Genomic DNA, 14326 nt, shown 5'->3' on the forward strand with positions numbered 1-14326 from the left:
CCACATGCATATAGGTGAGACCACCGGTCGCCAAGGTCTCGATCCTGTCCAGCACGAGCTCTGGCGATAGCGATGGCTGGGTCCTCCAGAGCTTACGGTCGAGGGTTGGCCCGTTGCTCGGCAGGACGAGGCGGTCATTGGCATCGGCGCTGACGATCACCTAGTCGGCGCGCCAGTTCTCCCACCTTGCGCTGCCGAGGGTGGAGATGTAGGACACGGCCAAATCCAGCCTCGTCTGAAAATAATATGCACCAAGATGGTCCCTAGACTTCCTAGATTTGACCAGCACGAAGAAATGGCGGAAGAGGGAAGTGCAGGGGCCACCCCCACGAACATCTCGCAGAGAAGGGCAAAGATGGCCGCCTGGAGGATGGAATGGGGGGTGAGGTGCTGAAGCTGGAGCTCGAACTCCTCCAACAGCAGCAAGAAGAAGGGCGAGATCGGCAGCGCCAACCCGCAGGAGAGGTAGGAGATGAAGAGCATGAACTCCCCAGCGGCGAGGTCACCGAGGGGAGTGGCGCCGGCGCGCTCCAACCGAGCAGGTTGCGCACCAGGTTGAGTGCCACCTCGGACTAGAAGCGCTCGGGATGGACTAGCGAAGCCATGGCGACTACGGCGGCAGAAAGCAGAAGTGTGCGGATGCAAAGGGGCGCGGAGAACTCGAAGGCGAAAGGGTGCAACAGTTGGAGAAAATACGAAAGCGTAACTACTACACGCAAGGAGAATCCCTTTTCAAGGAAGACTCCCCCGCTCACGCCCCGAGACGCCGCAGGAAATCTCGCCCGACGCGCACCAAAGCAGTCCAGCCTATGACACAGGGGGCCCGGGTCCACAAGTCATACAGCTAGTGTGCTGGTCTCCGAGCGCTGGGAAGGCGAACTGCCACGCGAAGAGCAAACCGCCCTCCACGGTAGTGCGCCTCTCCATCTCCGCCGAAAACAACGGTCCAGTCTCTGACACGGGGGCCCGAGCCCACGAGTCATACTCCTCAGATGTCAGTTTCTGAGTACAAGAAGAGCGAGCCGCCACTCGCGCCAGTATCGCGCCTCCTCGGGGCCGCCACAGAAGACAGAGAAGGTAATTTTTCAAACCAGTGCAGCGGTATCGAGGCACCACGTGTGTGGCTCAGCGAAACCATCATGCGTGGGGGCCGCGGGTCAGTCAGCCGCGGGGACAAACGTGGCAGTTGGCGTGACCGAAGGCGGACTGACAGTGATTACGTCAGCGAGCGCACGGAGACGGCGCACCAATCGCCAACCAGGCTTTGGCCCCACCTGCAGGCTCGTATACTCCCCTGAGGTGGGCCCGGGGGCCACTTTCGGTACCCTGAAACAGGGGTACCCCTTACTACAGTGTGAAGGCACGGTGCCCATGTGGCTATATTTAGTCGCGTGGTAAACAGCGCCCGACCCCACCACGTGGACGGCTCCCGGGTCGCCACGTGGCCAGAGAAGACGATATACTCTAGGATATCAACAGTGGGTTCGGACCCCCATGGGAAAGTGTCGGACCCCTGCATATACGGACCGGACCTCCGGGCAAGGTCCAGGACCTCCGCGGGTACAAACCGGACCCCCGGGACGGGTCCCGGACCTCTTTGTGGGGGTCCGGGCAACTCTCAGCAGGGTCCCGGGATTCTGGGGCAAAAAATACCTAGGCTTTAATCAAGGCCAGGCGGGGGTCCGGAGCCGACACGTGTCCGGACCATACCGAGTACGCTCCTGCTCCCCGCTCAGGCAGAGACCCGATGCTGCCACGTGGCCGACTGCCTGTGACGTAAGCCAGCGGACGGAGCCTGACGTAAGGCCTCTGGGCCGCGTGGTCGCTGCATTTATTGCCGATGAGGCGCGCCGCCTGTCTATTCCACTGGCAGGCGATGTGCCGCCTCAGCATTTAATGCACCCTGTCCATCCCACAGGCAGGCAATGTGTCGCCTCAGCATTTAATGTGCCATGTCCACTCCGCTGACGGGCAACGACCAGGCTATTTTGCAGGCGACGTGCCTGTCCATTCCGTTGGCAGGTAATACGTCCGCGTTGCGGCATACACTATGCTCATCATGGCTCACGCGTTACCGAGGAAGCAGCCGCAAGATATTAATACTATATGGACTACGGACATTATGGCGCTCAGAGATCTTCTGGGCGACACTGGCATTGGATACTTCTATATATATTCCCTCTGTTTTGCCCCTGGGCCCACATGTCGGGGCCCAGCACCCTTGTATGTGCCCCCCTTGAGCTATAAAAGGGAGGGCACACGGCGTTACAAGGCAGACGCAACTTAGGCTCAAGCTCACTTAGACTCTCAGACTCACAAGTTCATACAAGCTCTCAAGCTCAATACATCACATAGTGGAGTAGGGTATTACGCTCGGGCGGCCCGAACCACTCTAAACCCTTGTGTGTTCTTGTGTTCTTCCTGATTATATCTAGCAGGCAAAACACTTAGGCCCCTCCTCATTTTAGTATTTAGGGCGGGTACGTTCCGCCACCCGACCGGAGAATTTCCTCTCCGACAGTATATATTTTTATCTTATCTATTGGTACTCCCATTTTTGCCTGCTCAGGCAATCTCAATATGTTATTCATTCATCTATATATGATATTTGAGGACCCTCTAAATGACTTGATGATGCTACAACATCCCTAACCCCCGTAGCCTACGCTCTCTATTAACTAGAGATGCCAGACACGTTCAATGCCCACCTCTCAAAAAATAAGAAAGACGACAAAGAAAATGCAAGCCATTGATCGTCGGGGGCCAACTGATATGCTTGTCGTTGCCCGTTAAGCCCGTTCTAAATATCCTTTGCTCCTTGCTTGTCGGTGCCTTCCTAAAACATCCGAATTATATGATAAATCTAATATTTTAACATATACATTTATAAAATTTGGTGCTAATCTTCAGTCATATTGTTAAGTACTAGGTGTGTGCCCGTGCGTTGCTACGGTAGCTTAAAAATTGGTTCAAAATAGTGATGCAAGAATAACAGGTGCACGTGACAAGCAATAGTCAAATACTCGAATGATGTTGATCCAAGAATAACTGTAACATTAACACTTAATACACTGAGGTGCCAACATACAAAGTGAAAGATCAAACAAAGCATTCATGAACAAATTCCTAAGTACAGATCTTTCATCTTCATATCCTATTATGCTATATCTAAAAGTTGTCCCCTTTTCAGATCAAATAAGCACAAATGTATATCTTCACAATGCATTATTCAGATCTCCAAAACGCACCAAACCATATCCTTTGGGCCATCCAGTCATCCTATCAACAACAACATTAGCTCCTCTAACTGAAGGGTACTTAGCCCTGAACACATCTTCCAACATGGAGTCAGTAACACCATGAGCCAAATCACCAACAAATATTGTGTGATCAGAACCACTATCTCCACGCTTATCACCAGTGCTAGCAGAAGCTCAGTTCAGCTTAAAAGTCATCTCAACATTCGGCATCATCTGCCCATTGAAGTTCATAGAGTATGTTCTGCAGCAGCTCGAGAGGAAAACTCAATAAAACCATAGCCTTCTGAGTAGGGATGTTCCTAAAACATCCGACTCGTATCACAAATCTAATATTTTAGCATAGATATACATAGAATTTAAAGCTAATTTTTTGCTGTGGTATTAAGTATATTATGAAGTATTTAAATAATTTTTTGTATTATTTTTTATGTACATTATTTTCTCCCTACAACAAAAAAGGTGAAAAAAACATCCGAATCCGTATTCGGATAGACATCCGAATTTTATATCAATTATTTAAATATATAGAATGAATTTAATGTTTATTTTTTGTGAAGATTAAGAGCCTAAATGCTAAAAACAAGAATATAAATTTACATAAAAAATTCTATATGTTATTTGATCACAATCGAAGAAAGAAGACCAAAAATTTGACATCCGAATAAATATCCGGATCCATCCCTACTTCTGAGTGCCCAGTCTGCTTGTTCCATATAATTTTCACAGAAGCAATCTGCAGTTACTTGAAAGTATTAGGTCAACGAAAATAACTTAACAAAAGTATTAGGATTCCAATCAGACAACAAATATAGTAGATCAACTAAAATATATCCCGAGACTTATATTACTAAATTGTTATATTGAACTCCGAATATAGAAGCAAATATAGTAGATCAACAAATATAGAAGCAAACACACATGTCATTCTTGGTATGAGTTTGTTATAAATAAAGAGACAGGTTGCTCATCACCGGCCACCCTCAGCAGAGATGTAGTCATTAAAAGTTGAAAACGAAAAAACACACATTGGCATCTGTGCCTACAGCTTACAATCAGTCATATGCATGGTTCTGGGCCTAAAACCTAACATCTTGGTTTGGTTGAAATAAGAAGTAAATATGGAAGGAAGACGCCCTTAGCTCATCAGGGACTACACTGAACTAAATGATCTAGTATCAAACTCTATAACTATAACAGAAAACACAATAAATAAACAAGAGCATAACAGCACCTACAGTTGCGGGCATATCAAAACCAAATTAGCCAAAGCAATCATACAAGGGAGCTCACTCTCAGATTTCCAATGCTTCGGACAAACCATCAACTGTCTCAAGTCCGCCATGCACAACACGACCGCCTACCCGATCAAGGACCAGACAAAAGCTTGTTGATACCACCAAGCAAGTTACAAATCATAGACAATATAATTTCAGAACAGAAGCTTGTTGTAAAAGAAAAAACACTGACAGTGCGACTGCTGGGGCCGGGTGCTTGGCGGCAGATGGACAACCACAAGTTGGCGAGAGCGTGCGAGACGGAACAGGGCGTGGGTGCGGCTGCTGGCATGAGATAGTGAGAGGGTTACCCCAAGGTTGTTCATCTCCTAGATTTTGTGAACTCCGTACTCCACAGCCTACAAATGGCAGACAATTGATTAGGAATCAAAGAGAACCCTTGGGGGATCTAAAACAGAGGGACTTTCCTGCCAGGAAAGTTATCCATGTGAAAAAGGAGGATGAAACTACCGTCCACATGGAATAAATAATAAATTACAGAAGATAAAGAGGAGCATTACAGAAAAACACCTGATCATGTGGCTAGTAGGAGAATACAATCCCTGTGAGCAAACCAAGAATCCAAGACTTCACACCCATTTATTCATGGAGCCATTTAGTGGCGGCCTCTTCGAAGAATTTTGAAAAAAGCTATGGCAAAAACTATTTCATTTAGCAATTGTATGAAAAATGGTCAATTGATTATTTACAAGAAAAATAACATGGTATATCGAAAAGAATTCCATTAACAGAAAGTACACGAACGCATAAATTTCCCTATACCTCTGTTGCTGCTGCTTGTACCATCGCGCAAGCAGGTTTACCTGCTCTTTACACCAACATGCAAGAAGGAAGAAAACCTTTGCACTTCATATGTGAGCTAGTGTCGTCGTCACTCTCTATCTGTCCGATGGGCGTTGTTATGAAACAACGGCGTATGACGGTATCAACACATAAACTAATGTCTGCATCTAAGGTTAGATGATTAGATACAGAGTACAAAGGCCCACTATAGTACACCATGGTTTGGGGACCTCTGCCCATGATTTTATATACTATTGGTTTCTCTGTCAAACGAAGGAAATCAAGCATGTTCATGACAATCTGTTTGAACTGATAAATAAACAAGAATAAAACAGCTCCCCCACACACAAATGTTTTTGAACTGATCAAGCATCTGGCATAGTATAGGCATGCTCACGTGTACCTTTAAAAAGGAACCTACTTGTTACCCCCACAATACTACATAATTTTCCCTGTGCAAGAATCTAGCATAATCTGCTACTTGCATCCCTATTTAGCTTACCCATACTTAAGCATCATCGATACAACAACCCATGTCAATCTGCTACTCCAAGGTTTAGACAGACTATCAAGCATACAGAGACATGGCAGTGCCAGACTTGAAGTGAAGCAATGATGGATAGGTTATATTCATATAAATTAGTGTCTGCACCACATACTTATTTAATTAAAAGAAAACCATGAGGAGATCCAACCCTAAGAAAGAGCCTATTGGAATCATCAGAACGGACTGGCTACAAGCATATCCCACAAGCAAATATCATTATGCCAATCCTCTGTATTAAGGCAGTATGATTTACGATAATACCATTATGCATCAATGAGTCAATCCGAAAATACCATTATGCAGCCATAATATACAATATTAAGGCAGTATGGACAGAACAATGCAAGCAAATATCAGCCTAAGTTAGCACAATGTCAACATACTCCTATGCAGCTAGAAGACTACTCTAGAAAAAAAAACTCGTTTCTGCAAATGTCAAATATCCTAGTACCTATGCAGTATAAGATAGTGGAGATAGCTTGCGACATTATCTTTCCAGAAGGCAAGTGCCCCCTAACAGGTATGCTGCTAGTTACTAATTATACAAGCTTATCCTCTATTTAACCATAAGCTGGCCATCAAACAGTGGAAACATGTGTCAGCATCAAAAGAAAAGATATATTTAGAAACAATATTATTTCACTTAGCTGCTCCTAGAACTTGAGGTCAGATCAGAATGGCACAAATTAGTAGCACAAAATGCAGTATCAAAATACGGAAATGAATGCATTTTAAACATTGAAAACAGCACAGCAGAAGCAGCTAACATCACAGTAAAAAAAATCAAGTAATACCAGTAAAATTGGAATCGATCTTGATGTGAAGTCACCTGATGGAACACGCATCCTTAATAGCACAAAATGCAGTATTACTATTTACTCCAGTTCCTGGTTCGTTGCCTTAATTCCTTCCGGCCTGTTCAATTTATGCGATCACTCAAGACATGTATACTGCGGAAACCTGGTGGTTGTCATCAGATGTATTTTCCTTGATAGTAAATTGTATGTGCAGATCTGTAATTTTCTTCATAGTAAATTGTATGTGCAAATCTGTACTCAGTGAATTTGGTCTCTAGCTGAGAAATAACACATGAGCGGACACCAGGGCTTATTTGTGGATAGCTTCTGATTCTACTGAATATTGAGCTTGACAACACCATGTGTTATTGGTCTAATGAATCATACATATTTTTGCCCTATTGCTCTCTGCAGCTGCTTGATGGCTAACCTTACCCGGCAATGGAGTACGCTGGTTGCAGCGTTTGTCGGTCTTTCATTTTTCCTTCTCATGCTCTGTTTGTTTGAATTATCTTTGTTACCCTACAAGTTTAGTCAATTTTGGCTATGCCAACTGCAGTCATATAACAGCTTATAGTGTGTTTGCATGTTGCTGCTTTCTAGTCTCCCATTGTTGTTTATCTGTTTGGCAGGGTCACATTGCTGCACACTGCCCACTGTTTTAATTAAAAAACCACGACAACTCGCTTCTTTGAAAATACCACGCAAGATAGCATTGACAGGTGTTCCAATTCAATACGAACGCATGTAAGTTGACTTCCCATTCGTCCCTTACGGATTACGAGTTGTTGTGAGTTGTGACACGGACAACATATAAAGTATGACCATAAATAGTGGAGCTGTGAGGGCATTTTCAAAGTCAGAAGAAAAGCAATTGAGTAGTTCATCTCAGCATTTTTTAAGAGACACACCTACTTCTAGATAACTCAAAGCTTGTTTATGTGTTGAGATCATCATCTGCTTTATTTCCTCCCTTTCATGCCTACGACTAAGAGAAAGCAATAAAAGGAGTTCTTTTTCTTCTCGTGCGAGTAGGACACAGTAGGTGATATGATGATACGGTAACAACTCAATTACGACAGCCAGAAAAGGCAAGAGCTCAAATCACTCGCCGAATTTCGCGACCGACGATAGCGTACGACAAGCACGAACGAACGAATCGGTGCAAAGAAAGGCAAGCCGAGATCTTTCCCCAACAACCTCCGGTTCCCATGAAAAGGCCGAGCTTCTCCTGTAATTAACTACTGCTACCACCATTGAAGCAACAACAAGAAGCAAGCACAAGCGGCGCACGGCGGGAAAGGATTGCCCTCACCTTCTCGAGCTTCTGGAAGGCGTCGGCACCGAGGGGCGCCCAGCCGCAGAGCGCGTTGCCGGCGGCCTCGGAGAGCCAGAGCGGCCACCCGAACGCATCCTTCTTCACCGCCGCGATGTGCTCTCGGGGCGCCCAGCCGTAGAGCGCGTCGCCGGCGGCCTCGGACAGCCAAAGCGGCCACCCGAACGCATCCTTCTTCACCGCCGCGACGTGCTCTCGGGGCGAACGGTTTGCGGCGGGGGTGCTCGGGGACGCGGCGGGGTTTGCTCAGGGGCGGCTGCGGGGTTCCACGGCTGGGCGTGCGGCATGCGGCGGGTGGTTCGCAGCGGTTGCGATGGCTGCGGCGAGATTCACAGAGGGATCTCTCGCCGGCGGCCTCGGAGAGCCAGAGCGGCCACCCGAACACATCCTTCTTCACCGCCACGATGTGCTCACGAGGAGAACGGTTTGCGGCGGGGGTGCTCGGGGACACGACGGGGTTTGCTCAGGGGCGGCTGCGGGGTTCCATAGCTGGGCGTGCGACATGGGGCGGGTGGTTAGCGGCGGTTGCGACGGCTGCGGCGAGATTCACGGAGGGATCTCTCGCGGTGGTTTGCGGAGGCGAGGTTTCCGGAGGTCGGGCGGGCGGAGGAGGGGCGGGGGCGGTCTACACTAAGCGCTTAATAGTTAGTAGAGAAGAGATACTAATCAATCAATATGAACAACATCAGAGACTATGAAGCAAGTGCCAACAAAGATTTGTATGCAGTAATGCAGCAACGTAAGAATTTTTTCCTTGCTATTATAACATGTGATCAGCCCCTAAAGTATGGAAGCCAATCAATATCTTGACATGTGTTAGGTTGAAAAACAAGGGCAAGATAAAAGAATGGACCTTTTCTTATTGTGGATTTGTTGTGAATTTGATTAACCACAAAGAGGCTGAATTGTGCGGATATGGGTGGTAGGCTGGCGTGCGGGCGGTTCGCGGCGGCTGCAGGCGTGCGGTAGCGGCGGGTTTCGCGGGGCTGGCGTGCGGGCTGCGCGTGCGGTTCGGGAGCGGAGGTATTCGCTGCAGCGGGTGTGCGGGCCTGAGGGCGTGCGAGATTCGCGGCGGATGCGGGGGACATGCGGGCGTGTGGACGTTTTGCGCGGGCTGGCATGCGGTAGCGGGGGGCGTTGGGTAGCGGCGGGGGCAGTCTACAATACCTCCTTAATAGTTAGTAGAGATAAGCTAATTGAAGGAAAATGATCCCTAAGATTATCCAAAATATATTGATAATGGCACAAATATCAAGACAGGGATGAAAAAATAGACAATAACTATCACCATGGAAATATTTAGTGTATAACATTATTCACCTTGGTCCTGGATTTTTAACAATAGAATGACCGACAGTAACTTCATTCCAGAATGAAGTGAAATTTCATGCCATTAAATCAACATATGTCAAATCCAGAACAAAAGACAGACCAAATAATTCTAGAAAGGAATCATTAGTTATGATACAACAAAAGAAACCAAAGACAGACCTTGAATTAGAAGTGGTCATCTATGCTTCAGAATGCGAAAGTAAGTCTCAAACAGAGCAGAAATTGTTTCTTTTTTTATCCCTTTTCTCTCCTTCGGATCAAGAGTGAAGGAAACTGCTCTAATATCTGCATCAACCTGCAAAAATGCAATGGAAATGACTATACAAACTCACACAGCCTTCAAGTAAATAATGTCTTATCTGATGTTACCTCCTGTCTAGCTTTTGAGATCAGTTCATGTCTGGTTTTCTTCTTATTACTAACTGGCAATTGCTTTGGAGCCTCCTCATTTTTGCCAATGTTTATTCCTCTTTGGTTTCACCTTTTTCTCCTCAATCTCATCTTTTCCAATATCTTCATCAAATCTCAAAGACAGGAAGACCTACGATAAACATCCCTTTATATAGTCAGCAATGATAGGATATTGATTCATGCTCAGTTTCTTTTAGAAATAAACTGCATGAAAACGGTACAAAATGAACATTATTAAATACATATGACAAATAAGACAGACGATAATCACCATAGCTTAATGCTATCAGGATGAAGCTGGCAATCATTGAGCTTCACATGATCTGCAATCAACCTAACTGCTCCTATTGTTGCCTCACCACGATGTTTTCCTTCTTTTATAAAAAATGATCTTATTGCTTCACAACACATTTTCCTACAAGATAATTAGGTATATGTGGAGTACTTCAGTGAACCAATGGACTACAAAACTGAGCCGAGGTAAGAATTGTGGATACTATTATCACATGAAATACTCCTTGGTTTACTAATTACTAAGAGAATGTTATCAAGGAATAACAACAAATACCACAATTAGTGCTATTGGGTATAATGATATATTTGCTCAAATAAATGATTCATGCCCCGTATCCTTTCCAGTTCAAGGAAAGAAGGAAACTCAAATGCAATTTAGACCACTGTAAGATGAACCAATAAAGTTATTCTGCTACCTAGCACCATGGTGTATCTAATCAATAAAAAACAAGGATGATGGTTTTATTTATAAAGTGGTCAACTATATTATTTTAAACAAATTCAGATCAGGCAAGGACTTGACTTTGACACACAAAATGAGTATTTACCTTACTACATCATCTGAGGAGCTTAAATTTTTTACCACGTTAGCCAATAGGCTTTGGCAGAAGTTAAAATGTGGGGCAGTATCTAATAAAGCATCCATGCAACGGACAACCAGAGTATGATAGTGGGGTTACTTCTCCAACGATATCAATTTCTGTAGGTAAGCCTAAAAATTCACAAAAAGAAATCCAGCTCCAACCATTGTTTGATTTTCTTTATAAGCATGTATGTCAGCAGGGAGAAAACCAACTGAAAAGTCTACAGTGGTGCAGAGTTGGGACAGAGCGAGGTTGGTTTACCCACCTTAAGCAGTGGGAGCAGCCACTCTTTGCACTTGTAAGAGCTGTGCAAGAACACGATAGCTGGTTTTCTTCTAGGGACGGGGTCGTCAAGCTTCAGCAGAAGTACACGTACTCGTCCTTGTTCACCTAGCTGCTTTGAAAGGAAAAAAAGTAGTGATAGTTTCTGGTTAGAAAAATAGAGGGGAAAATAAAAACCAGCAGTAAGGCGTTGACTCGGTAGTTTAGTGTGGGAATACATGTGAGTCTGGATCTGAGAACCTAAGAAAAAGGATGTCGACTATCAAGGTGCACCCAAGTATTCAGCAGAGGAATGCAATGGAGTCTGCATGTATGTGGAGTAAGAGTGCACTATTATATTGTTGCTCTTCGATCTCGTGAGGCTGCTTAGACGCGATTGGCTCCTGTAGGCTGTAGGTGACACGATCTGGCTGCCGCTTACCTCAGTGATTAGGTAGAAATTTTCTTCAACCAGCTTCTCCCTCAAGTTCTCCACCTCTTTACTGGGGCACGACTCCATTGGATTTGCCTGAGATTACCACAGACAATCAACCCTGTAGGTTCAACCATTTTAGCAGCACATTCATTTACCAAGAGTCCAAGATACTGAATGTGAACCAAAGCCCTTTCAGTTTACACGATAATTTGAAGAACATAGAAAGAGATGCAGACCTCGACATTTAGGATAGGTGACACCAAAAAGAAAGGGTAGCAATATCCAACGTTAACATCAACAAGGTACAAAAAGTTTTGGCATACAATTCTACTTAATTTGTCTAACAAGTCATTCAAATTGCATAACAATATCACATGAAAATGTGACGAGACAGAACAAGAAAAAAACCTGGAAGAAAACAGTCTCTGCATGCCCATAGAGATTGCGGCGGACAGTCTTGGTTCTAGGAAGATTTGGGTCAGAAGCTACAGACCTGTGTTCGCTCCCTAGCAGTGTGGTGCACCTCGTTTGGATAGACACAATTATTGTCAGAGACCTCCTGAATCAAACCAGGAATAGTATTGTTAACTTGTAAGCAAAATAAAGGATGTTTGAGGGATGGCAAAATAAATGATGTTTGAGACATGCTCTTGTGCTTTGCAACTTTGGGTTGGAAGACATCTGATCCATCATGGAAAATCTGATGGTGGTGAAGTTGTGGTAGCTTTATTCTCTGTAATTCTGAGCGGCCTGTAAGCGACTTTATTACACAGATGTTTTGCTCTATATAAATTGTTCTGTCATGTGTATCCTTATCTATGTTTTTTTTTAAAATTTGTAGTGGTTTGAATCAAGCAGCTACCAACTTCTATTCATTCGACCAAGGGCGCATTGCTGCTTATATAGACTATATGAGATGATTAGTCGTTCAACTTCCAGCACCAATCAAGAAGGGACAACCTTACCCCAGGTGCAAGGGAATATTGAATTTCGAAATGTGTACTTTAGCTACCTGTCTCGTCCTGAAATCCCAATATTAAGTGGTTTCTTCCTCACTGTACCGACGAGAAAAACTGTGGCACTTGTTGGTAGAAATGGCTCGGGAAAAGCAGTGTAATTCCTCTGATGGAGAGATTCTATGACCCAACATTAGGTAAGAGCGTTGAGAAGCATCTTTTGTTTTCCACTTCTATTTCCACTCAAAAGACTACTATTATTTTTTAGGTGAAGTTCTTTTGCATGGGGAAAACATAAAAAAATTGAAAGTAGAATGGTTAAGAAGCCAAATTGGTCTGGTGACATAAGAACTAGCCTTATTGAGTTTGAGCATTCAGGAAAATATTGCTTATGGAAGATCTGCTACCTTTGATCAGATAGAAGAGGCAGCAAAAACAACCCATGCCCATGGGTTCATCAGTTCACTTGAAAAGGGGGACGAAACCCAGGTAAAGGAGGTTACCATATATCTTATTGTTTATCAAGGCTAGACTGCTTAGGCATTGAATCTCTGGTACTCACCTTTTGAAATTCTGTAGGTTGGTCGAGCTGGTCTAACACTCACTGATGAACATAAAATCAAAATTTCTATTGCTCGTGTTGTGCTTTCGAATCCATCCATTATTTTGCTTGATGAGGTCACCGGAGGACTTGATTTTGAAGCTGAGAAGGCTGTACAAGAAGCATTAGATGTTCTGATGTTGGGAAGGTCAACCATTATAATTGCTAGACGTCTTTGCCTCATTAAAAATGCTGATTATATAGCTGTAATGGAGTAGGGCCATCTTGTTGAAATGGGGACACATGATGAACTTCTAAACTTGGATGGCCATACTCCCTTCAACAAGTTACTAAACCATGCTTCAATTTTTGAACTTCAAAGCCACCAAGCCAGACAGACCTCCACACCTGATAGCTTGAGCCGCTTGATCTCGCTCCCTGGTAGGCCAATGAACTCCTGCTTAAGCTTCTGCTTCACCGAGTATATCACATACCCCTGCATACACACAATTTAATTGAGACTCCATCCAACCATTGCAGGATTATAACAGATGGATTCACAACATACACAGTTCCAAGAAGTGAAGTGAACCAATTCATCTCACCTGGCTGGGTATGGCGTGATAGGTCCTGAAAGCCCTGACCTTGAGGTCCCTCCTGAGCTCGTACTCCTCCCTGACCTCTAGGGGGACCAGGTTGTGGTTGAGCTCAGACTGGTCCATGGCGCGGCGGTGCACCTCAAATAGCCGCTCCACGAGGTCCCAGAGGCACGCCGGGACGAAGATGGTGGGCGAACGCAGCCTGAAGAGCCCCCGCTGGCCACATACATGGGAAGGCCCCCGATGTGGTCGAGGTGCCCGTGAGAGACGAAGAGGAACTCCTGCGAGACGGCGCACTGCGGGCATCGGCCGAAGTCGAAGGCGAGGCTCAGCGTCGGGAAGATGACGCAGGTTTCTTGACCGCCGATGGAGACGCGGAAGCGGGAATAGGAGAGGAGCTGGAGGACGCAACCTCCACAGTGTACTCGCCGCAGCTTTTCGCCATTCCGGCGCCGAGGAGAGAGGAGGGGGGCTTAAGGGTCGCGGTGGGCTGTGCGGGCGATTCCCGCGCGCGTAGGGAGGGAATCGCGACGGCGGGGGTCGTGCGCGTGATCGGCGGGGGGAGGGCAATCGCGGGGGGCGGGATCCGCGGCAGGGAGGGGGAGCGGGGGCAGTCACCCTTAATAGTTAGTAGAGATATTATTGAAGATTTATGTCTTATGACTCTTAATAAGCTCAACACTAACTATAATAATATAAATTTACATAACAAATATATTATATTTTTCGCAACCGAAAAAACCAAAAAATTAACATCTAAATAAGTATCCGGATTCATGTCTATCGGTGCCCCTGTTGCTCCTTGGATACCCGCATGGAAGTGACCGAGTGAGGAGGTAACCACCACCTCATGACCTCACCCACACAATCATCGGTCGACGTTGGATCAAAGCG

The 14326-nt window shown here is 45.4% G+C and overlaps 1 long non-coding RNA gene and 1 pseudogene across 1 annotated transcript; both read right to left on the reverse strand.

Moving 5' to 3' along the window:
* Positions 1-4519: 4519 nt before the first annotated feature.
* On the reverse strand, positions 4520-6616 carry LOC109940151 (uncharacterized). The gene is made up of 3 exons (XR_002262670.3): positions 5318-6616; positions 5066-5185; positions 4520-4893 (listed from the first exon to the last, which is right to left on the reverse strand). It is a non-coding gene; the product is annotated as an uncharacterized lncRNA (long non-coding RNA).
* A 4832-nt stretch (positions 6617-11448) lies between these two features.
* Positions 11449-14248, reverse strand: LOC103631534 (nuclear ribonuclease Z-like; annotated as a pseudogene).
* Positions 14249-14326: the final 78 nt, after the last annotated feature.

The sequence above is a fragment of the Zea mays genome, chromosome 6 (assembly GCF_902167145.1).
Source record: "Zea mays cultivar B73 chromosome 6, Zm-B73-REFERENCE-NAM-5.0, whole genome shotgun sequence".
In the NCBI taxonomy this organism is placed as follows: Eukaryota; Viridiplantae; Streptophyta; class Magnoliopsida; order Poales; family Poaceae; genus Zea; species Zea mays.